The sequence below is a fragment of the Acinonyx jubatus genome, chromosome C2, assembly GCF_027475565.1.
Source record: "Acinonyx jubatus isolate Ajub_Pintada_27869175 chromosome C2, VMU_Ajub_asm_v1.0, whole genome shotgun sequence".
NCBI classification, from domain to species: Eukaryota; Metazoa; Chordata; class Mammalia; order Carnivora; family Felidae; genus Acinonyx; species Acinonyx jubatus.
The window spans coordinates 88,008,757-88,033,747 of NC_069384.1; the positions used below are offsets into that span (position 1 = coordinate 88,008,757).

The following is a 24,991-nucleotide window of genomic DNA, read 5'->3' on the forward strand; positions in this document are numbered from 1 at the left end:
AGTGTAGCCTTTGTTTTACATATGAGGAAAAGAAACCCAGAAAGCAAAATGACAAAGGTGAAGAACTAGGAAACCCACTCACATGGTTCTGCTACATTTTGGATTTCTACACTCCCCATCTCTGTTTAGCTTTCATTTCTCTACCTGGTTTCCAGTCTCCTCCCACATCCCACCCACTTACACCCACTGACTACACACAGAACCACCCCAACATTCTAAGTGTGCTGCCAACACTGAGACAATATCCTATTTCCCAAATGTGCCTAGTCAAAATTGTTAACAGGAACCCTTGTTAAAAATGAAGATTCTTGGGGGTGCCTGGGTGGCTCAGTTGGTTGAGCATCTGACTCTTGGTTTTGGCTCAAGTCATGATCTCACAGTTTGTGAGTTCGAGCCCTGCATCAGGTTCCCCCCTGACAGTGCAGAGCCTGCTTTGGATTCTGTCTCTTTCTCTCTGCCCCTCCACCGCTTATGCGCTTCCTCCCTCCCTTTCTCTCTCTCTCTTTTTCTCTCTCTCTCTCTCAAAATAAATAAACTTAATTTTTTTTAATGCAGATTCTTAGATTCCCTTTTTTTGCAGATTCTGATTCAATCAGCTTGGGATGAACCTAGGTGATTCTTTTTATCAGGGAAGTTTGGGAAACACTTGTTGGATGGAATGAGTCAAGGATGTCCTCTTACAGAGAACATAAAGAATATACTTAAGTGCGATATTTATCACCCATAAAGCCAGAGGAGATCTAAGTATTGTCAGAAAAGTTTTCTCTCTTCTCCATAATCAAGGAATGTCAATTTACAGGCAAAAAGGAAAAAATTTCAACCAAAAAAATATCTCCATTCACTTTTGAAACCACAAGGATTTGAAGGTACATTACTCTAAAATGTTACACATGACTTGCGTCAGTAGAAAGTTAGATTTCACAATGTGATCTCTGCTCCCTCACTGACAATTACCTCCTGACTGCCCACTTCTCAGGCACTCCTGTACTACCTGCTCTCTGCCCACGGGGACTACTACGGGTCCTTGTTTTCTTCCTAAATCATAGGTCTGCTTCCTCGAACACATCATTCCTTCAATGCAGCCTGGACTCCAGGATCAGAAAACCGACAGTGTACTCACTTAGCCACCCTAGACTTGCCATGATGTCTTGCCTAACTATGTTTATAACCCAGATGCCTGTTCCCTGGAAGTATCTTTGCCCTCTAGTAAGCTGGTTTGACCCTTCCTTTTAACATTTACACTTCCCCTTCCAACCTATATATGATATATGCACCCATTTTGTTTTAGAAAAATAGGCATTTATCTTTCCATATCTGGGCTTGTCTCATTTCCTTTCTAGAAGCCATGTGGCTGTGACCTGTGTCTCCACTCTACTTGAGTCCAAAGCCCTCTGCCTTGGTCTTTGATTACTTTTCTGCTAATCTTGGAACTAGAGGACTACTTTTTTCCTTTGCAACAATGCAGTCATTGGTGATGCTAGCCTCAAAGGATGGGATCACAGAGAACCAAGCTTCTCAGTGCCACATCACTCCTTAACTCCCTATGTCACTATTAACACAAGGCTAATATGTGAACAGACTATAATGAAGAGTGGGGGATAATTAGAGGGAATATATCTACAACTGGGTGCTGAACACAATTGTTTCCAGAGTTCAAGGACAGAGGATTTTAAATTCATGATAGAGGTTCCTCGTGGACAAACTCCAGTTCCTAGTTTTGTTTCTGTTTCTTGAGGTCTTCAGAGAGATCTCCCCCCATGATCCTTCACTGTATGAATAAGGACCCCCTCTCCATAGACGAATTATATTTACTGTAGAATTTGTCCCAACCCACACCCACATTGCTCCCCAACACACACATGCACACATGCATGTGCGCGCACATGCACACAGACCTATATGCATGCACATCAGGACGATTCATATGATAAATAACCCACAGCAGCACTCTAAGAATATCACACTGTGGAGCAGGGGACATGAAGACAGTTTGGGCCAGGCTCCAGGTCTCCATATCTTGTTTACTACACAGTGACTGTGTAAGTATAAGGTGAAGCTCAACCTCTGTATTCTCTATCTCTACTCCTGCTTATCTCTGGGTCACCTTTAAGAAACACATATATGCATGCTCCCAAGAAGAAACAAAATCCACCTTACCAAAGCCAACCTAATCAATAAAATTTTCCCACACCCCCCCCCCAAATACCCTTTATACAATTATGCAGAGGAATTACAGATCCCCTTAGCCCAACCTCCTTGTTTGAGCTCATGCCTTCCTACCTACAACAATCAGGTTGAGTGGATTGCTCACACAGCATATTGGTAACACTACAAAAACGTGATTAAAATCAGTCTTATGCATTGTCTATTGGGTTATGATTTTATCTTCAAAATACTGTGAGGCAGGTGGAGCAGATAAGGCATATCACTAGTTATCCTTCAATATCCATCCTCCGCTTTCACAGTAATACTGTTTTACCTGGTCACATGGCTTCTTAGCTACAGACTTCCACCATATCTAGCATGAGACCACTGGTTCCAGCCAATGGAATGTGGTTTTGCCCTTCAACAGACTAAGTGAATGCTCCTGGCCCTTTGCTTCCTTCCTGCTGGCTATGGGATGGCTACAACAAAAACTAATGCCTTAAACCCAGATGTGGACTTCCCATCTCTGGGCTTCTGCAGAGAAGGAAATAAAAACTACTTTGTGGGGTGCCTGGATGGCTCAGTCGGTTGAGCATCTGACTTCGGCTCAGGTCATGATCTCATCAGTTGATGAGTTCAAGCCCCGCGTCAGGCTCTGTGCTGACAGCTCAAAGCCTGGAGCCTACTTCAGATTCTGGGTCTCCCTCTCTCTCTGCCCCTCCCCTGCTCATGCTCTGTCTTTCTCTGTCTCAAAAATAAACATTAAAAAAATTTGTTTTTAAAGAAAAACTACTTTGTGTAAGCCAACATCTTTGGGGTACTGTTTGTTACAGATGCTTAGGTGGACATCTGTCAAGTACATGTCCTCATGGCTGTGAAGTTCCTTAAAGGTGATATAACCAGTAAGAGGCAGAGCTAAGCCTTGGCCCCAGTTCTCTAACCACAGGGCTTTCCTCAACCATCCTAAAGGTCTTTGCCAGAACTTAGACACTTTGTACAGAATAGAGATAGCATATTATGAAATGTGACATTTTATTCCATGTCCTTTTGTAGTTTCCTTACTATAATTTTGCTTCTGTTAAGAGATTGCTGTCCATCAATAACCAACATCTACTGTAACAGCAGCTTCCCTATAGCCTAGGAGCTTAAGAGTATAGCACACTTCTGGAAGCAATGACCCCTTTCTCTTTAGTAGGTTTAGCAGGGAATTTTAGCCTTGAAACATAAAGGCAAAAAACTTATAACCAACAATGATAATAGAGGCTTTACAAATAAGTAGAGGAAACAGAGGGCCTAATAATTCCTAGTGACTCAGTAAATGTAACTCTGTCCCTCAAACCTTTTCCAACAATCCTGCTTAGACACACAGTGGATAAAAGTGAAATGACCTTATCATTGCCAACAAAAACACTGGGAGGCAGAAATTTAATTTTAAACCACCATTCCTCAACCTCACCAGGAAGAATAAATCACCGTTTGACAACCACACACTAAATCCATCCAAAGAATGGATGTTATTAACCCTATTTTGGGATTCGCTTTAATACTAATAGCAAACTCATGTAGCATTTACTATATACCAATACCATTCTATGTGATTTTCACATACTAACTCTTCTAATTCCTACAACTCAGTAAGTACAACTGTAGGTACAATTGTTTTTCCCATTTTGCAGACAAGGAAGCGAAAGACACAGATATATTTTACATGCTTGTTAGGACACTATCTTTTAGTAGGTGTAGAAAATGTCATCTTGTAGAGATTTTTTTGTGGATGGTATCCTGAATGATAATTGGTGATGAAGTAAAAGTATTTACAATTTCACTCACCATTTCCCTTCCCCAAAGATTGTACTCCACTGAAATTAACTTGCTTCCTCAGTAGACAAAAACAAACTATTTGACTATACTGAGTTTGTACCTAAAAGATTATTCTCAGCTAGATCAACTGTTCTCCTGTTCAAGAAATTGTGTCTTCATTTTTATAGAGCACACATCTCAGTACTGAAATTTTTCATATTTTTCAATCTATTTATTATCACCCTACAGTTTTCTTCATAAGAAAACCTGGTTTCTTGATATGTAAGTGCCTATAAGAATTAGAATACTAGTGTTTATCTTTGCTTTAGAAAAAAATGAGTATATAAATACTTAGAAAAAATGAGTATAGAAATGAGTATATAAATACTTATCTTTCAAAATCTGTACTTAATGAGAATGGACAGTTAACAAGGAACCCACAAAAGGTACAATAGATTTTGACCATTTTAGTTACAAGCCAGATCTTCCAATGGAATATATTTGCAACTCCCTGTTTGAGTAATTCCAGAGATTTTTATAACATTTTAGTGCCAAGACAATACTATTGTATTGCATTGTTTTATAGCATCCAATTCTACCACTGATATATGGAAATAGCTTGTTTTGCTGGTTGTCAATTGAAATAGTCCAAATTCCTTTTCTTCTTTAAACAATATTAATTTTTGTCTATGCTATACATGGCAAAAATTCGTAATTTTCTCCATTCTCACCTTCTTCCATTTGGGACACCAAGTGCTTGACCAAAAAACAAACTAACTCACTAAATTTCTTAACGACATCCCCTTGCAGATAGAAGTGGCCATTTGTTCTCACCAATGACATATAAATGGATGTCACTGGTTGGGACTTAGAGGAAACGTCTTTAAAAAGTGACAGTACAGGGGCACCTGGGTAGCTCAGTAGGTTAAATGTCTGACTTCAGCTCAGGTCATGATCTCACAGTTCATGGGTTCGAGCCCCACGTCAGTCTCTGTGCTGAATGCTTGCTCAGAGCCTGGAGCCTGCTTCAGATTCTGTGTCTCCTCTCTCTGCCCCTCCTCCGCTCATGCTCTGTCTCATTCTGTCTGTCAAAAATAAATAAATGTAAATTTGAAAAAAATTTTTTAAAATGGCAGTACAGATGAAGCTAATAAATATTTTCCTCTGCCCTTACTCTTCTTCCTTTCTTCTTAGAGAGTAGATGTAATGTCAAAAGGGGTACAGGGAGCTTAGGCTCAGGAGGCAATAAGCATCCATTAAGGAAACTGAGTGGAAGCAGGAAAGGGGCCTGGATTACATTGGGAGCAAGGAGCTACCATAACAACCCTGTAATGCCTAGCTCCAGACATCACATAATGTGAAGAAATAAAAACCTTCATTTGTTTAAGCTTCTGTTTTTCTGGTTTCTGTTGCTCACAGCCAAGAACAATTTCTAACTTCTAAGTGATTAGATTAAACAGTAGCAGAGGATATAAAGGTTTTCAACATCTTGAAGCTTAAAAATTGGGATAGGTCTACAAAGCATGGTTAAACATTCTGTTATACAGCCATCAGGTATTTTCAAACAATATTTGAAATCAAATCATCTGTTGGTGAATCAGATCAATCATTTGAAAATATGATTCAGTTATTAAGAAAGACAAAAATACTAATGCCACCATCCATCCTCCATTTATTTCAGTAAAAAAAAAATTTGAACATAGGGATAAAACACCCGGTATAATTTTTTCCTTTGGAAATGGATAGGAAATACAGAAAGTTTGGGGGTTCTTAACATGAAAGACTCTCGTGCTCAGGAATATGCAAATATGTAGTAGGAACTTCTAAATTGTAGAGTTTTATGGCAAGTATTAATAATAATATATTATATATGAAGTATACATATATATGACATATACATGTATATATACATATATCCACATATATATGTGACAATAGTGATGATAGCCTCCATTTAAAATGTGTCCAACGTGGGCCAAGTTCTCTAGTAGATCTTGGAACTTTGAGGCAGGCTTTTTGACTAACCCTAAAATCTGGGTTTTCTTTGTGTAAATCACTAATCAAAACATAAGAATTCTACACCTGAAGAAGAGACGTATTCAGTGGATTCAATGATATATTGTTGAGTTTATTCTCTTCTTGTCCCATATCTCTTTCTGTAAATCACTAGTCACAACATAAGAATTCTACACCTGAATAAGAGAGGTATTCAGTGTATTCAATGATGTATTGTTGAGTTTATTCTCTTCTTGTCCCATATCTCTGAGAAAGCTTCCATTCCCAAAGCAAGTACAAAGTAAACAGATTTGAAGACACATTTTATGTGATTAAAAATTCTCTCAATGATGGTTCCTAACCACAAGTGTATTAGTTTTGTATTTCTGTAGAACAAATTATCACACATTTAGTGACTTAAACAATACCATTTGTCACCTCACATTTCCAGTAGGTCAGAAGTTCAGCAGGGCATCGTGGGTTATCTGCTCAGGGTCTTGCAAGATTAAAATTTAAGTGTCTGTCACACCACATTCTCATCTAGAGCTTGGGACCCTCTTCGAAGCTTATTCATGTTATGGGTACAACTCAGTTCTTTTTGGTATAGGACCGAAGTCTCTATTTTCTCACTGGCTTTCAGCCAGAGGGATTAGATTTTAGCCATGTGCCCTCCTTTTCTCACAACTTGGCAGTTAGCTTGTCTTCAAGACCAGCAGGAAAACATTTTACAGGTGCTTTACCTTCTTTTAAAGAGCTCATTTGATGAAGTCAGGTCCAGGATAATCACCCTTGTGATCAACTCAAGGTCAGTTAGTAACCCAACCATGGGAAGGTACCCCCTCACATTCCCTGTCCCCACTTACACTCCAGGGAAGGGGGTTTTAGAAGGCCTATGCACTAGGGGACAGAATGTTGGGGCTGTTTCAGAATCCTTCCCACCACAACAAAGATGAGCATTTTGCTGCTTGAAGAAGTAGTTACAATGGTCACTTTTACTTCACAGCTCTGAAGAGGGCATTGCCTTCCCTTAACTGGAAACATCACTGTCAATACTGCACTGTCAACACTACTTTGAAATTCGGCTTTTGACACTTCAGGATGACTATTCCTTCAAACTAGAATTTTTAAAAAAGATTAACTGCTTCTATTCCATTCTTTAATATGTAAGCCATAAGCAATACACTTTGACCTCCACCCATGGTGTTGTAGCCCAGTTTTCCCCGCAGGCCTGTTGTGCTCGTGCTTCTGAAGCTGGCAGCAATAATGACTTTTCCCTCATTAGGCTCGTTCTTAAGTGTGGCTCTGCCTTTTTCTTCTGGAAACTTAGCAGTTTTCTCTAGCCTTCCCAATTATCCAGTGAGCTACTTAATAACCTTTATTATATCTATTTCAGCTAAAAGTAGCCAGAGTGAATTCCATTATTTGGAAACAAGAACATTGACCAAGATCATAATTAATTGCAGATGTGGTGATAGACAACAGATATTTTTTGGGAAATGAGAATGTATGGCTGCTTATCTTATATGGTCAGGTGAAAAGGCAGTGAGAAACCAGACCATGACAGCAGTAGAGAGAAAGTTATTTAAATTATCACTCGATCAAGGAAGGATGAGGAGCCTATCAATGGCAGGACTTGGGCAGGGACCAAGTGATTGCAGGATTGCAGTTGTACCAGAGTAAGCAGGCATATGGAAGAAAAGACTGAAGATCGTCTGGATGCTTCTAATTGTGATGGGAACAAAAAGACAGTGTGATGGTTAATTTTATGTGTAAGCTTGGCGAAATCACGGTACCCAGATATGTGGTCAATGTATATGTATAAACATTATATGTATACGCACATACACAGTCTCTCTCTCTCTCTCTCTCTCTCTCTCTCTCTCTCTCTATCTCTCGTTTCTGTTTCTCTCAAGAACTCTAATACAGACAGGCTTAAAGTTTGACCATGATGACCTGGATCAAGTTGCAGTAACAAAACTATATATGCCCTTAAAAAGAATGCCTTACTGGGTGCCTGGGTGGCTCAGTCAGTTAAGTGGCTGACTTTGGCTCAGGTCATGATCTCACTGGTTTTTGAGTTCGAGCCCCACATCAGGCTCTTTGCTGCTCGCTTGGAGCCTGGAGTCTGCTTCTGATTCTGTGTCTCCCTCTCTCTCTCCTCCCCCACTCACATGCAGTCTCTCCCAAAAATAAATAAACATTAAAAAATTAAAAAAAAAGAATGCCTTACGTGGCCACAGACTATTATAACTGAAAATATAACACACAGGGGTATCCTATGAATTGCTGAATTACACCAGTTGATTTCACAGTCTCATCGCTTCTCTTATATAAAAATGAAGGTATTTAGGAAGAGTAGTACTACTCCTCAGACCCCTAATAATTAGAATGAGACATATGGGAAGAGTCTGATGATTTACAATACTCCAAACATCCTAATTTCACAAAGCCATTTCTGATCTGTCTAATAAGACAGTTCCTGCCTTTCTTGAATTCCATGTAATGGCCTAGACAGAGGCAATTATTTTATAAGGGAGATATACTTCTCCTCACTCTCCTCCCATGAGAATCCTCATTGCCTACAGGCTTATAATTACAAATTTCCAGAGGCCTATTACAAAGTCAAACCAGAAAAGAGAAAGCTTATACACATGAATATGCACACACAAAAGTAAGCAAAATTTTGCTAATTTGTATCAGCCAAAACTTGGGAAATAACATGCGGGAATGGATTTTGACCATGCTTGAGGTAGGCAGATTTTCCAATGATGGCAGAACAATATCTTCCATCCCATATACTCTCCTCTGGTGTTCCTTTCATCAAGAGTTGAATTCTCTTATTCCTTCCCCTTGGATACGAATGGGCTTGAGGCAAAAGTGAAGTTATGTAAAGTTATGCAACTTCAAGGCTGGGTCATAAAGAGCAACACTTTCCACCTGGCCTTCTTTTTTGGAGTTCTTACCCTTGGAATCTAGACACCATACTGTGTGGAAGTCCAAGAAACTATACGAAGAAGCCTCATGTAGCGCTCCTAGTCCCTGGCCTCAGCTGAGGTCCCAGGGAGAGGCTTAGCATTAATCACCAGACAGGTAAGTAATCAGGTCTTCACTTAGCTCCCTACCACATCCCAGCTTTCGAATCCTTCCCACTGAGGCCTCAAACTGTCATGGAACAAACATGACCTGTCCACACCATACCCTCTCTTAATTCCTGATGTTCAGAATCCATGAGCTTAACAACAACAAACTTTATGGCACGGAGTTTGGAGTAGCTTGTTACACAGCACTAGTAACTAAAACCACATCCAGACCAATGAACATAAATTCAGATTGGTCTGAGTTACTGATATGAGTATACGTATCATAGACTCTAGAGTCAGTATGCTAAGTCAAGTAGTTAGAGTTCAAAGTGTTGCTCAACTGGTTCACTGAAATCTGAATTCAGTAGTGGTCTTCCCTAAATGAAGACATAAAAGAAGTTGTGTGATATTGTAAAGAGGAAGAAATACAAAGATTTGGGATAAATAAGAATGTTGGTGAATATTTATAATTTGCAAACTACACACACACACAAACACACACACACACACACACACACAAGTGACCCTCGAAAGAGCCCAGAAGAAACTCCTTTCACCATGCCATTGAAAAATGCATATGTGAGTGGAAAGCTGACGTCTTTGAAAAGTGCTATCCTCTGTGGGCAAGGGACACTATCATGGAAATGGGCTCTCTGATTAGCAGATCTTTGGTTAATCTAGTAGTAGTTCTTAACTTCAAAAGAAAATGTGAACATGGTTATGGTAATAAGCAATTGGGCCAGCACAATAATTATATGATTCATAAGAAAGTGACCTTTGACAGTGCTAATTGGCCAAGACATCTCCAGTACAAAAACATAAGAGCAATTCACTATAATCCTTTTTGATAAAAAAAAAAAAGTAAATAATGACATAACAATAAGAGCTTCAGAATTCTGAAGAACAAAGGCATAAAACAATTTGCCATGACAGAGTCCAAACCCAACCAATTCCAGATCTGAGTAATTTCAGACCTGGAAGACTATCAGTGAAGGAGGGAACCCAGAAAACCCTTGAAAAGAGACCCTAAAATGGCCTCGCATGTGTTTTTCCAGCATTCTCCAATGGGATCTGCAGCCATTTTCCAAGGATGAGACAAAAAAAAAACACTTTTGGGGATTACTGAACATTGGCTCTGATCCAGTTAATCAATGAAAATCCAAGCTTTTACTAAGGCCTACTGGTCAGAATGCAAGCTAATGGGAGCCAGGTGATAAGTGAGTTTTGTGGACTTAGTCACTCTTAAAGTGGATCTGGGGCTTCCACAAAAACATCTTGTTAATACTTTCCCAGTTCTCAAAATAGAGTTTGAATAGAAATACTCAGCAACTGGAAAACCCCCCATATTGGCCTTTGACCCCCGTAATAAAAGTTTAAATTATGGTAGAAATGACCAAATGCAAGTCTCAAAAGGTATCTGTGCTCCCAAAATGTTGAATGAAAGGCAGTACCATACACCTGGGGTAATCACAGAGATTAATGTCATCGTTTGACCATTATCATATTCTCATTGAATATACCTATCTGACCTTTGCAGAAGAGAAAAGGATCTTGCACAATGACAAAGAATTATTTTACATTTATTTGGGCTGTCACATGATAAGGATGCTATAATTTGGTAGAAAAAATCAATTCAGTCCCTGGGTTGTAGCTGGAATGTAGTTATTGATCTGACCAGTGTTTTTTTTCTCTGTCTCAATAAACAGAAAACACTAGATGTAGTTTGTTTTCACCTGGCATGGACAGATGCACACCTTCACTGGCTTCCCTACCTAAGAGCAATGTGAACTCACTGTACCATAATTTAGTCCACGGAACATCACAGTGGTCTGTAAACTGACAACTTTATGCTAATGCAACTCAGTGTATAGGAAGAGTAAGTACATGTTGTGTTCACAATATATCACATATATATCAAAAAAGATATGAAAAATACAGAGACCTATTACTTCGGTGACATTTCTACAGACAAGTGATCTCAGAACTTCTTGAAATGTCGCCACCAACGTGAAAGAAAAGTATTGCACTATACATCCCCTATTACAAAGAAAACAAAGCTCTGCTTGCTCAAATCTTTGGTATTTTGTAGAAAATACACATGACATTTGGTTATGCTTCTCCAAGTAATTATCTGGCCGTCTGAAAGTCTTCAAGCTTTGAGTATGGTACAGAGCAATAGAAAATTCTCTAGAAGATCTATGTTATAGTACATATCCTCAAATTTCAAAGTACAGTATCTTTTTCAGTTAGTAACTATAGCATTTTCCCTTTGACAAACCCTTGGTTTGCTATTGGACCCTGGTAGAGACTGAATGTTTAAGAGCGGTATACCATGTGACTATAGACGTTAACCTGCCCACCATGAATATGTGTTATCTCATCTACTGAGCTACAGTCAGCTATTCCCTGCAGCATTCTATCATCCCTACGAAACTGTTTATATTTGAACAAGCTCAAGTGGGTCCTGAAAACACAAGTTGCAAAAGCAGATGAGTCACATTCTCAGTGCATCTACTCCTGCAAAGATGCTATTATTCTCTCAAACCACCCCTTGCTTCAGTACGAAATCTCTATGACTAGGTGACTGAGAAGAAAAATACCCCAGTTTGCTATCAACTCCACTGGACATGACAATACTAAGAAGCACCCTATAGGAACCTCTATGTTATAGAGGTATTCTTCGGGCCCGCATCGTGTAGCTGTATTTTGTGTCCCTTTTAATGCAGCTCAATCATCTCTCCTATAGAAGTGGACTACTATATCATGACAATCTCATTCAGGGGTGACCTGATGGTCAGTATAGAAAAGTAAATATTCCCAACAGACAGAACTTCAAACAGTACTCATTATGATCCATTTATGTGGAAAGGGAGATGAGCTACAGGTCTACATTAATTTATGGACAATAGCTAATAATTTCATCAGAGAGTCAGGGATTTGGGGAGAATAAGGTTGGAGAATTAGTGATAAAAAAGGATTAGAGCAAAGGTGAATCTAGACTTTTAGACTATTTTACAGTTTGAGAAAGTTCATGTCCCATGTGAATACACAAAAAGACTGACACCTTACCTAGAAGGTGTCAGTAGATGGTTGGACAAGATGACCTGCCATGTGGGTTTGTTAACCTCTTTCCACAGTCACTCAGTAATTATTGAAATATAAATATATATATATATAAATAAATATCTTATAAAAAAGTGGTCATTGTTTCATGCATGAGCTTAACAACTTAAATTTCCTCTCCCCTAGATGTCTAGATATTACTTCTCCTGAGTGCCCAGTTTGAAAGCAACAGTGAACAAACATGAGCCCTGCCATATGGTACCATACCCCAAAAGGAATAACCAGCCACCTGATGGCAGGTTAATTACACAGGGCCTCTTCCAACATGGTGAGTGTTGGAATCTGTCCTCCCTGAAATTGATACATTCTAGATATAGATTTGTCTATCTTGTCTACCGAGCTTCTGCCAGCAACACCATCTGTGGACTTACCAAATGCTCACTTGCTGTCACTATAATTCACATAACATCGCTTCTAACTAGGGATCTTATTTTATAGAAAAATTATCAGGACATTAGATTGATGTATTTACAATGCATTAAGATTTCCAACCAGAAGCAGTGAAATGACGTATTCAAGATTTAGTTTTGGTGCTTATTGGGAGATACCTTACAAAATTGAGATGAGATCTTGAAGAATATAGTATATGTACAAAATAGTCACCAATACGTAGTGTTTTTTCAGCCACGGCCAGAACATATGAGCTTAGGAACAACAAAGTGAAAATGGGAGTGGCACTTCTTACTATTCCTTTAATGGCCCACTATTCCCTTATATTTCACATCCTTGCCACTGCAAACTGCACTGGGTTAAGGATCTTAGTACTCACGGAAGGAATACGTTCACCAAGAAACACAACAGCGTCTCAAACCACTTAACAAAGCAGACAAGAGGATTACTATGTTGGTTTCAGGGTTAAGCAGGTTTAAAAAGGAAGAATCACTACTACACAGTGTAAACATAAAACAATATTTCCTAAACACAAAGATTCCCATAGGGTGTCTCCTTAGTATTTCCACGTGCATTAGTAAATATTAACAGGAAACTAGAGCACCCTTATAGAGACAGAACCAGCAGGGGCACAAATCCTGAGGAATAGGATTCCTATTCTTCCTAACTAAAGAGCCCCAGTTAACTGAGCCAATACTGAGCTAAAAATAAAAGTAATTGGAATGATTAGTTGTTGATGAGGAAAGTTACACACATCAACTGAAGACAATCTGCAAAAAGTATAACAAGTTTTCTGCTTTACCCTTGCTTTATTTAGTATATTTTGGCAGTATTTACTTTACAATTTAGTCCACATATTAAAAATATCAAGGCAAGTGGCTCAGTTGGTTAAGCATCTGACTGTTGGTTTTGGCTCTAGTCATGATCTCATGGTTCATGGGATTGAGGCCCGCATCAGGTTCTGTGCTGATAGCATGGAGCCTGCTTGAGATTCTCTCTCTCTCCCTCTCTCTCTCTGCCCTTCCCCTGCCGTCTCTCTCCCTCTCTCTTTCTCTCTCTCTCTCTCAAAATAAATAAAAATAAACTTAAAAAACTACTTTATTAAATATATATATATATATATATATATATATATATATATATCCATTAAGGGATATATAATGAAGGCCATTAAGGGAATAGTAAGAAGTGCCACTCCCATTTTCACTTTGTTGTTCATATATATATATATATATATATATATATATATATATATATCAAGGCAGAATTGAAGAAACATACCATCATTACATATATTAAACCTAGAAAAGATTATTCTAAATAATCTGAGAATCTCCTCATCTAGGAAGAAGGTGAAGATTTTGTTTGTATGAGAAATTGCACCTTCTTAGGTAGGAACATAGTTTTTGTTGCTATTGTTGTTTTAAGTCCAGAAAATGGATATATGTCCAAATAAAGGGTGACATTTGTCTATCTTGACTGCTCAAAATATTTTCAATATTCTCCTTGCCTTTGATTGTTTCCTATCTTGTAAAACTTACTTTCCCAGGTGGAGTCCCAAAAACTACATCTTTACAGACTCTTTTCCAAACAGTACAAGCCATGTTATCTGGTTTCTGCCATGTGGGAAAATAGGATCTGCATGGGGAATTCACTTTTTGATGGTGTGAATGGCACCAGAAGTAGAGGTGGTGATGGAGGCTTTCTCTCTAATCCATGAAATATGATTTGGGAGTCAGTGGTAGTGACAATTTCCTCCACGAAACAGATCTGTGGCTTGATTCCGGTGTCCGTGATGGTGACAAACGACAACTCTCTCATTAGTCCAATTCTGTGGTGTGCCTCAAAGTATCATTCCTGGAAGCTTAATCTATTTTTCCAACTCTCCCCATGACCCTGTGTAGGGGACCCTATAGTTTATCATTTGAACTAAGACACATTTGGGAGGGAAAGGGGATGCTGTTAATAATGTCAGGGATGAAATAGAATTACACTGAACAGATGAGTTATACAGTAACTCTAATGCTGTGATTTACTTCATACATTTTGCTATTTGAATTAGTCAGAACAGACTTCTTTTTTTTTTTTACTAGGAACCCTAACCAAGATATCATTGGATTTTTAAGATTATAAAATGAGTTAACAATATAAGTGGACCCTGTGTACTATATTGTGCCTATATAATACAGGGAGAATATTCTATTGTATAAATTCACAGAGCAAGTTCAGATTAATTCAAATTCATAGTATGTATTATATCAATATTAGTTGACTTAATTTAGCCATATGCTTGTTGCCTAAAGAACCATGACTTACACTGATGTTCTATGTCCTTAATGAAGCCTGGGGAATGGAAATAAAGTATCTTGTGATGTTTTTATAGTGATTCACTAACATGTAGGTGAGTTAACATAGTTAAATGCAATATTACTAGAATAGACTATACACTTTAAGAATCTTAAAGTTAATGCCCATGTTAAAATTGTCATTATCTAGTTTCTATGTAAGTTGATATTTTTATGCTATAGACATATAGCTATATGTATATTATTCTGTCTGATAAATACAAGCATTATACTATAATGCTAGTAATGTCAGAAATCCTAAAAAAAACAAATATCAGTTTCATTCATCATTCCAGTATCTTCATTCAAAAAAAAATTACCAGTTACTGGCACTTTACTTACTCATTCAGCAATTCATATAGGCACTAGGCTAGCAGCTGAGAGGACAGTGATGAGCCAAACAGACATGATCTTAGACACATGAGTCTAGGAGTCACAAACAGGAAATGCAGCAATCAAATCATAATACAAATCAATATACGATTACATATTGAAATCAGTGCTGCAAAGGAAATGCATATGATGCTCTGAGGCCCAGAGTATGTGGCAAGTCGGGGAAGATCTTTCTGAGGAAGTAGCATTTGAACAGACACCTGAAAATGACAAGACAATAACTAATTGGGAGTTGGTGTGGGTGAAGAGGCAGCTCTAGACACAGAGGAAACATGTAAGAGGCTATGAAGCAAACCTGGGCATGTACTTCTTTTCAAAGCACTGAAAGGAGATCTGTGCAGCTGGAGCTGAGAGCTAGGGCAAGCGGGACCTCGGGGACACTAAAGGCAGTGGCCACTCCCACAAGGCCTTGGGGAAATGAACAGGAAAAAGGCCTTGCCCAAGTCCCTTCTCCTATTCTAGTGCATTAGATAGGTCACTAGCAGCATTAAACAGAACACCAGGAGCACAAATGGTTCTGAGAGAACAAATATGGTTCTGAGAGAAAAGCTGGTGCAGGAATTCTACCTGAAATCCTAAAAAAAACAGAGAGAGATGGCGAGGGAAACTCACACCAAAGTTCTTGTGGGAAAGCCCAAATTAGGAGTCCAGACCCCAAACCATCAACACCAAAGATGATCACATTTAGTTAAAGATGTCAGACTGAAATATATATCTACCTAGCCTCTCTTTCCCAAATCCCTCAGCCTACAGAAAATAATAATAATAATAATTTTCACTTATAAAGGATAACTGTGCTGAAAACAAAAAAAAAAAAACAAAAAAAACAAAAAAAAAAACCAACACCCACATTATCACCTAACAGGAAATTCAAGGAAGAACAAAGTAGATGGGAAATTGAAGGGGAATAGAGCCAGTAAAACCAAAACAAAATAAACAAAAACCCCACCCAGCCTAAAACACAAACAGGAGAAAAGCATCTCAGTAAATTTGTAGTTTATAAAAATTGTTTATAATCAAAACTACCATTGAAAAGAGCTTTGTCTTCACTGTCCTTTTTTGCATATTTAAATGTAGTGCCTTATGCACGTATCATGTCGGTAAAAATTTTGGGAGGCCAGGGTCTTCTAGGGGGTTAGAACACCTGAAAAAACAGCCCTGAGAAAGTGATCTCCAATTCATCCATTCTTACAGTAAGCACTCAGGAATGTGCTGGGGTGGTCACGAGTCAGTTTGCATCTGGTGAACTTTAGAAACTTCACCAAAGTCCCCAGAGCAGTTGAGAGTGATCAAAAGGGAGCAACAACCTCTGAGTAATAGCAAAACGACCTCTTAAAAACCCTTCAGAGTCCTCTCTGTCAACAGGTGGTGCTACCAGCAGCCAGACACCCTGGTGGGAGGCCACAGTCAGGTAAACTGTCACTCCAACAGGGAGACTGCTGTTGGGCCTTTTGCCCCCAGAACTGTATGGACAAAGCGACATACCTTTTCTTCCCCCAGATGAGGAAGTTATGTTGTACACCTGAAATTTTGTTGTCTTCCAGTGAACAAAATCATCTTCATAAAAAGTACACAATCACCTGTTTAAAAAAAAATGAAAATTTATCCTCAGAAAGCTCTTGAGAAAGGGCCACATTGCAGACACTCGAAATATCTCTTAACCACCCAGCACAAGTGACTTTTCCTTGTTGGAACAGAATATTTCCTTGGCTAAACACCTTATATTTAGAAGCCATGTGGTAAAAGACAAAGCTATATATTTAATCATTATTGTCACAATAAATGTTGTGAATGCTTTTACTGCAAGAGGTGTGTGGATGCCAAATATGATGGAAAGAACAACAGATTTACATTTCCCATCTGAGATTTGCGTGTACTGGGACAAGCCTGCTTGAACAGAATGACAGGCAAAATCATCTGTCATATTTAAAATTTTATTTTTCTTTCTGTTTCCTCTACAATGTAATTGAATTCTGCAAAATTAAGTATTGGTATAATATAACTCCACTGCAAAAATAAGAGCCATTCCAGACAGACCCTAAGCTTAGAGGCAAGAAAAAAAAAAAAGCGAAGTAGCTTCGGCACAACTGTCTGAGTGGTTCATTAAATTGTGGTGTTTGGATACACTGTACCAGTCAGCTTTTCCTCTTCCCCTGAAAGTGGGGAAAAGCAGCTACTGCTGTGTATCCCTCGACCACCAGCACCAACAGCAAACAGTGTGCCTACTGTACGAGTGCAATGAGTGTTAGAGCTGGAGAAAGAAGAAAAGCAGTGAAGTAACTCCAAACCCCCACATTGGCAGGAGAGAAAGAAAGAAAAAGGAAAAGGAGAATAGATAAATCAGGCACTTGTCTCCAGTACAGAATTTTTAGATGTTGTCCAGTAAGGTGGGTTTTCCGACACCAGAAGATCTAATTGGGGCCAGAAAAGCAGTGAAGAATGCCAGATAATTTAAGTTGCCAAAAAGTGATGGGGAGCCCTGCCCTCACATCCAAGATCAAGTGATTCACAGGGGCGCCTGGAGGAATAAGTCACTGAAGCATCTGAGTGGTGATCTTGGCTTAGGTCATGATCTCACAGTTCATGAGACTGAGCCCCATGTCAGCATAGAGACTGCTTAGGATTCTCTCCTTCCCTCTCTCTCTGCCCCTCCCCTGCTCATGCATGTGCTCTCTCACTCTTGCTCTCTCTCCCTCTCCCTCTCTCTCTCTCTCTCAAAATAAATAAATGCCTTAACAACAACAACAACAACAACAACAAAATCAAGTTATTCACAGAGAAATTCACAGACTGCCTAGACACACGTCCTGCCCAAGCCTCAAAGAGCACTGACAATCACTAACATTTGGGAAAACAATGACCAAAAATCAACTTAAGGAAAATTATCTTTCAAACAAATAAGAAATCTTATAAGTTAAAATATCTCCTTAGCAATCTTCCAGATATCTAATGCTATATAACAAACTACCATCCTGTGGCTAAACACAAGCATTTTACTATATTTCACCATTTGTGAGTCAGGAAATTGGGCAAGTGTCAGTGGGGTGACTTTTCTATTCTTTGTGTCATGCAGCTGACAGATAAACTGGGCTAGAGTTTCCAAGACAGATTTATTCACATGCCTGCTGCGGGTGGCCGGAGGAATGGACTTAGCTGGAATTGTCCGACAGAACACCTACAAGTTGCCTCTTAACATGGCAGCTTCAGAGTAGTAAAACTTCCTACAGGATGGCTGGCTTCCCCAGAGCAAAGATTCCAAGAAACCCCAGTGAAAGAGTCTTAGGACCTAGAATGTCCTTGGAAATCCAAAGACTATCATGCTGCGCACATTCTAATGGTCAAGCATAACTAAGGCCACACCAGACTCAAAGGTAGAGAATGAGGGCCCACCTTTCATTGAGAGGAATAGCAAAGAATTTGTGACCATGTTCAATGTATCACAGGCAGATAGTTTCCACTTATGGCCAGGATGAAATATATGCAAGGTCAATATACAAAATCTACTTGCATTTCTATTAGCAACAAATAAGGAAATGAAATGTAAATAACACCATTTAAGGTAGCATCAAGACATACAAAAATGCTTAATGAAGTATATGCAAGACTTATATTTTGAAAACTATGAAACTGCTAAGAGAAATTAGAGAAATCCTAAATAAATGGCCAGATACACAATGTTCATGGCTTGCAAGACTAAATACCGTTAAGATGTAAATTCTTCCTAAAATCATTTACAGATGTAATGTAGTCTCAGTCAAAATTTTAGCAGATTTTTTTGCATAAATTGATATACTGATTCTAAACTTACATGGAAATGAAAAAGACCAAGAATAATCACAGCTATTTTGAAAAATAAAATTGGAGGACATACACCACCTGATTTCAAGACCTACTATAAAGCAAAAGTATGATATTGGCATAAAGATAGATGTAAAGATCAACAAAACAAAATTGGAAGTCCAGAAATAGACTTAAACGTATATGGTCAGTTCAATTTTTACAAAGGTGCCAAAGTAATTCAATAGGGAAAGAATAGTCTTTTCAACAAATTTGCTGAAGTAATATTTCCAACTGGGAAAAAAAAAAGAACCTTGAATGATTCCTTGCATCATACACAAAAAGCACCAACCATAAAAGAAAAAAATTATAAATACTTCATGAAAGTTAAAATTTTCTATTCTTCAAAAGACAGTGCTTTTCAAAAAACATTTAAAAATAAGAAAATAAAATAGTTAAGCCACAGATAGGGAAAAGCTATCTGCAACACGTATAAAGGTCTTATAACCAGAATCTTTAGAAATCAATAAGAAGACAAATGAGTCCATTTAAAAATGGACAAAAAGGTTTGAACAGGTATCCCAAGGAAGACATATGAATGTCCACAAAGCACACAGAAAGATACATGACATCATTACACATTAAGGAAATGCACATTTAAACCATAATGAAATACATGCCTATAGGTAAAATTTGAAAGCCTGAAAATAATAAATATTGACAAGGATGTAGAACAAAGGTAACACTCATACATTGCTGGTATGAATGAGAAATAGTAGAGCTACTTTAGAGTACCATTTGGCAGAATCTTATAAAGTTAAACATGTATTTACCATACAACCTAGCAATTTCACCCCTTGGTATTTATCTAAGAGACATAAAAGCATATATCCACAAAAAGACTTGCAAGTGAATGTTCATAGTAGCTTCATTCATAATAACCCCAAACAGGAAACAACCCAAGCGCCCATCAAATGATAAGGTGATAAGGAAATTGTGACACATTCATGTGATGGAATACTACTCAGAAATAAAAAGGAACTAACTACTGCTATATGCAACAATACAGATGAATCACACAGACATTATGAATAGCAAAAAAAAAAAAAAAAGCTAGAGGGATGCCTGGGTGGCTCAGTTGGTTAATCGTCCCACTCTTTGATTTTGGTTCAGGTCGTGATCTCACAGTCATGAGATCAAGTCCCACATCAGGCAGTCCCTACTTAAGATTCTTCCTCTCCCTCTTCCTCTACCCCTCCCTTGTTCACTCACTCACACACACACACACACACACACACACTCACTCTCTCTCTCTCTCTCTCTCTCTCTGTCTTAAAAAAAGCTAGATATAAAAGACTACATAGTATATGATTCTACTTATGTGAAGTTCTAGAACATGAAAAATGAATATGTATTGATAAATTGCAGATAAATGGTTGCCTGGTATGAGGAGAATGGGGGAGTATTGACTGCACCAAGGAACAAGGAAACTTGGAAGTGATGGAAATGTTCCATATCTCAATTGGAGTAGTATATATTCTACACACATGAATGTATATGTTTGTCAAAATCCATCTGCTTAAAATACGACTGTTTTGTTGTATGTACGTCATACCTCTATAAAGTTGAGTTTTAAAAAACAAAAACCTTTATTTTCTAAATAAGAAAAGTGTATCTCTGAAATTAAAAGTTCAATAGGGGAGATAAATATGGAATACAGACTCAATCGAAGATCAAATCAGTGAAATAAAAGATCAAAATGCTTATTAGCCCAAAAGTTCATGGCAATCTCAAGTATTATAGAGTAGCAGGATATTTTGGAAAACTAAAAGTTTCCAGCAGTCATCAACAGAAGTTCTATAAAGAGAAAATAGAGAGGAATAATTTTTTTTGAAGAAAAATACCATTTCCCAGGGCTGAAGAAAGTTAAGAGGCTTCACACTATAAGTACCACTGGCTGTGGAGAAGTCAGGACAAAGGAAAAAAAATAATTTTTTAATTCCAACATAAATACTGGTGAAATTTTAGGATTCTCAGGAAAACAAGTAAATTCTAAAAGCTTTTAGACACAAAACAACCTACAAAGGAACACAGATTGATGGGAATCAGATTTCACACTGGCAACACTGACTGTTAGAGAAGACAACAGTATTCTGGGGGAAAAAATGATTTGTAGTCTAAAATTTTGAACCAAGTCAAACCTGCATCCACTTAGGAGGATAGACTAAAGATATTTTCAGACATACAAGAACTCAGAAAAGTCACCCTCCTGAGGCTTTTGCTGAGTATCTCAGATCTTTCCACTTATTTCCATTTCCCCTTGATTTATTGCTGCCTAGTCTCTCTGCCTCTGGTCCTGGCCCATCCCATACCTTTTTCACTTTGTAGCTGAGATGATGTTTTTAAAAGGCAAATTTCATCATTTACTCTCCTAATAAAACCCTTCACTTAATTTCTTCTCCACACTCATCTCCATCCCCTCTCCTTTTCCTCCAACTACTTCTGATCTCCTGGGAGCCCTTTCTTCTCCCCCAGTTCTCTCTGAGCTATAGTCCCTGAGTCTCTAGAATGTACCATGTACCTTTGATTACCTTTGCTGGGGAATGCTCTTCCCCTGCCTCATTCCTCATCTTTCTTCAGGTCTTTTGTGGTCTTGAAATTAGAAAAGGGTTCATGTGCTCCATTTCCTCAGAAAAGTGTTCCATGGACCCTCATTCCCATCTCTGCCCCTCCAGCAGATTACATAGTGATCCTAATAGCACCTGTACTTTTACTCATGATCATATTAATTATGTAATATAGCTATAACTAAATATGTATTTGTGTAATTATTTAATGTCTTGTTTTCTCCCAATAGACAGTAAGCTCTACTGACGTAGTCTCATTTTCCTATAGTTATGTGGGTGAGGATGCTGTCTGTCCCTAATACTCGTTCTTCCTTCACTAGGAACAGACTAGATTTTTCAGCCTCCCTTGGCTATGTGCCTACATTCTGCCTAATGGGATATGAGCCCAGCCTGTGGGTTGTACACTTAAAGGATACAGGTTTGATCTTCACTTCCCCATTTCTCCTTTCTGCTTGCTAGTAAACCATCATAAACCTGACTAAGGTCAAAATCTTGGGGACAGATAATCAACAAGGCACGAACAAGTATCCCTGACTCTGAGGGTCACCTTGTACCAATCCTGGAATGATAGTCCTAGACTGTTACATGAATGAAAAAATAAAAATACTTGACTAGATTGCCAGACCCCAGTCTGAAAAGTACCACTCCTTCTCCCAAACAAAAAAACTCTAGAATTGCCTCTTGTTTCACTTATGATTTCTTATACACTTTCTCCTCTCACTCATGAGTACCATAAATATTTATTATATTCAATGATCTATTTATATAATCTTTCAATTTTTTATTATCCAGTTATCTAGATGCCCTCTATAAGACCCACTGCTTCCACATTATCAATCTTAAATTATAATGGGGAAAGAGGATGTAACAGCAAAATACCTTCTTATAAGTTAGATTTGGAGTCCTAAATGTGTCCTCACCTCAATGAGAGATAGGCTAGCCATGCCAAAACAAGAAAATTTGAAGTCAGTATAGAAAGGTCTTGGGGTGCCTGGGTGGCTCGGTTGGTTAAGCGGCCGACTTCAGCTCAGGTCATGATCGCACGGTCCGTGAGTTCGAGACCTGCATTGGGCTCTGTGATGACAGCTCAGAGCCTGGAGCCTGCTTTGGATTCTGTATCTCCCTCTGTCTCTGCTCCTCGCCTGCTTGTGCTCTACCTCTCTCTGTTCCTCCCCTGCTTGTGCTCTCTCTCTGTCTCTCAAAAATAAATAAATGTTAAAAGTTTTTTAAAAATGTCTTAGCTGTATCTTGAGTTTCAAAGGACATTGGCAAGGACACATTCACACATAGATGTGGCAGTTGTTTAAGTGTAGATATCCATGGAGGATTGTACTAGTTCCTTAAGTGATCTACCTACTTCCACAATGAACAGCTCAAATCCGTATGCCAAAATGATCTTTCTAACTGAAAATTTGATCATGTCACTTACCCTGCTCAAAATCCTTCACTGGATTTCCATTGCTCTTGGGATAAACACCAAGACCCTCGGTGTGGTTTGCCAGCCTCTGTAGGATCGTCTCTCTGCTTCTCTGATCTTCGTGCCTCCTTCTCCCTTGCTCTCTGAGTGACAGCCACATTTGCCTTCTTCAGTTCCCTCCAAAGCATCAAACCTTCCCCCTGAAAAGCAAAAAGTTATTCCTTTTGCTTGAAATGTTTTTCTCCCTCGTGCCTCCCTCCACTGATTTAACTCCTACTTAGCTTACTTAACTCAAATGCCACATTTTTAGGAAAGCAAGCCTTGCATAAGTCTTGAGTTACATTCCCCCATACTTTTCATAGAACTTATAGAATTTGGATTATCTACTCGTAAGCATATTTGATTCAGGCATTTCTCCTTTATTGGCCACAAGACTCATGAATGCAAAGGCCATGTCTATTTTGCACACCATTGTATCTCATGGCTTATGAGGGGAGTTAATCAATATTGGTTGAATAAACTGAACAAATATGTGATTTGTAAGGTAAGGGTAAAGGCAGTCCTGCCTATCTTTTCCATCAGCCTGCTATTAGGGCCTAGAATTCTCTCCATTGTTTTAATATAATCTAACATGCATTAAGGGTTTCTGAAATTTAACTATTAAGACTGAAATACATGCTTCTAAGTCTCTGTTTCCACCTGTAACTGCCAACTAGAAATAATGTGAAAGAGCAATGCCCTTGGAAATTTTAAGCAAACCCCTACTTGCATACATAATGTTCTCGGGTGCAAACTCAAATGTGGAAAGGGGAAGGAGAGGCTTACAAGAGGAGAAGGTACCATGGGGCAATGGTTATGAGCTCAGACTCTGCAGCTAGACTCTGGTTTTGAATTTCTGTCCCATGGCTTATGAGCTACTAGTCATAGGCAGTTTTCTGTCCTCATTGTGCCTCAGTTTTCTCAGTTGTAGAATGGAGCTAAATATTATGTGCCTTGTAGGCTTATGAGGATTCACTGAACTAGTATTAATAAATTTCTTGGTACAGTGTCTGACAGAGGATAAGTGTTATATAAGTGTTTGTAGGCAAAGTATATTACATGAGAGATTCTGCTCTCAGAGTAAAGGTAAAGACACAGTGCTAGTTACAACAATCAGGTGCAACTTCAGAGGATATAGGTCAGGTCTACCCACTTCTCACCATCCTCAACATGTTGCTTTGGGTGAAGGAGTTGCGTCATGTAGGCATTTTTTATTATACACAGATGTCTTCCAGGAACTATAAATGGAGAACTATTTTACCACAGCCAGTCTTCTTAGCAAGGTCCAAGTACAAGGCATAGAGGACATACTTTAATAAACAGGGGTTGGAGAGAAGTAGTTAATTTAATGCAGCAAGTATTTACTGAGAATGGCAGAGACTAGCTAGTTGTTGCCCACCACCCATGTTCTTGCTGTCCTTGGCACAGTGCTGGCCTGCATGGCCCGGGCCCATTGCAGCTAGGAAGGGAATGAAGAGTTTTCTTCAGTGGATTGTGAGCAAAGCGATGAGTGGTACTTTAAAGCCATGATGGTTAAAAGTAGGTGTCCCACTCACCTTTCCCCAAATCTGAGAATCTTCTGGAAGACTCCAATATACTGCCTGGAGTAGAGCACCTCCTCCAATTCCAATGCAATGTTTCCCTTTGTTATGTGAGTTTAAGATAGAGCCTAGGAGTTATTTCAAGAGAGCTTCATTACTGAGAAGCTTGATGAATGGCTTTATATTTAAAAACTATAGCTTACACTACAGATTCATATTAGACTATTATGGGAGCAAGAGACAAATTTTTATTGTTAAACCACTGAGACTGGGGGCCATTAGTCACGGCAGTTAGTGTACTCCAGTACCCAAGGAATAG

At 38.6% G+C, this 24,991-nt stretch overlaps 1 long non-coding RNA gene across 1 annotated transcript in view; it reads right to left on the reverse strand.

The window, feature by feature from the left end:
• LOC128315234 (uncharacterized) overlaps positions 1–23,994 on the reverse strand; it is a 597,865-nt gene extending 573,871 nt beyond the window's left edge. The window contains exons 1-2 of the long non-coding RNA XR_008297800.1: positions 23,105–23,994; positions 16,757–16,851 (exon numbers count right to left, since the gene is read on the reverse strand). This is a non-coding gene — a long non-coding RNA (uncharacterized LOC128315234). The remainder of the gene's footprint in view (positions 1–16,756; positions 16,852–23,104) is intronic.
• Positions 23,995–24,991: the final 997 nt, after the last annotated feature.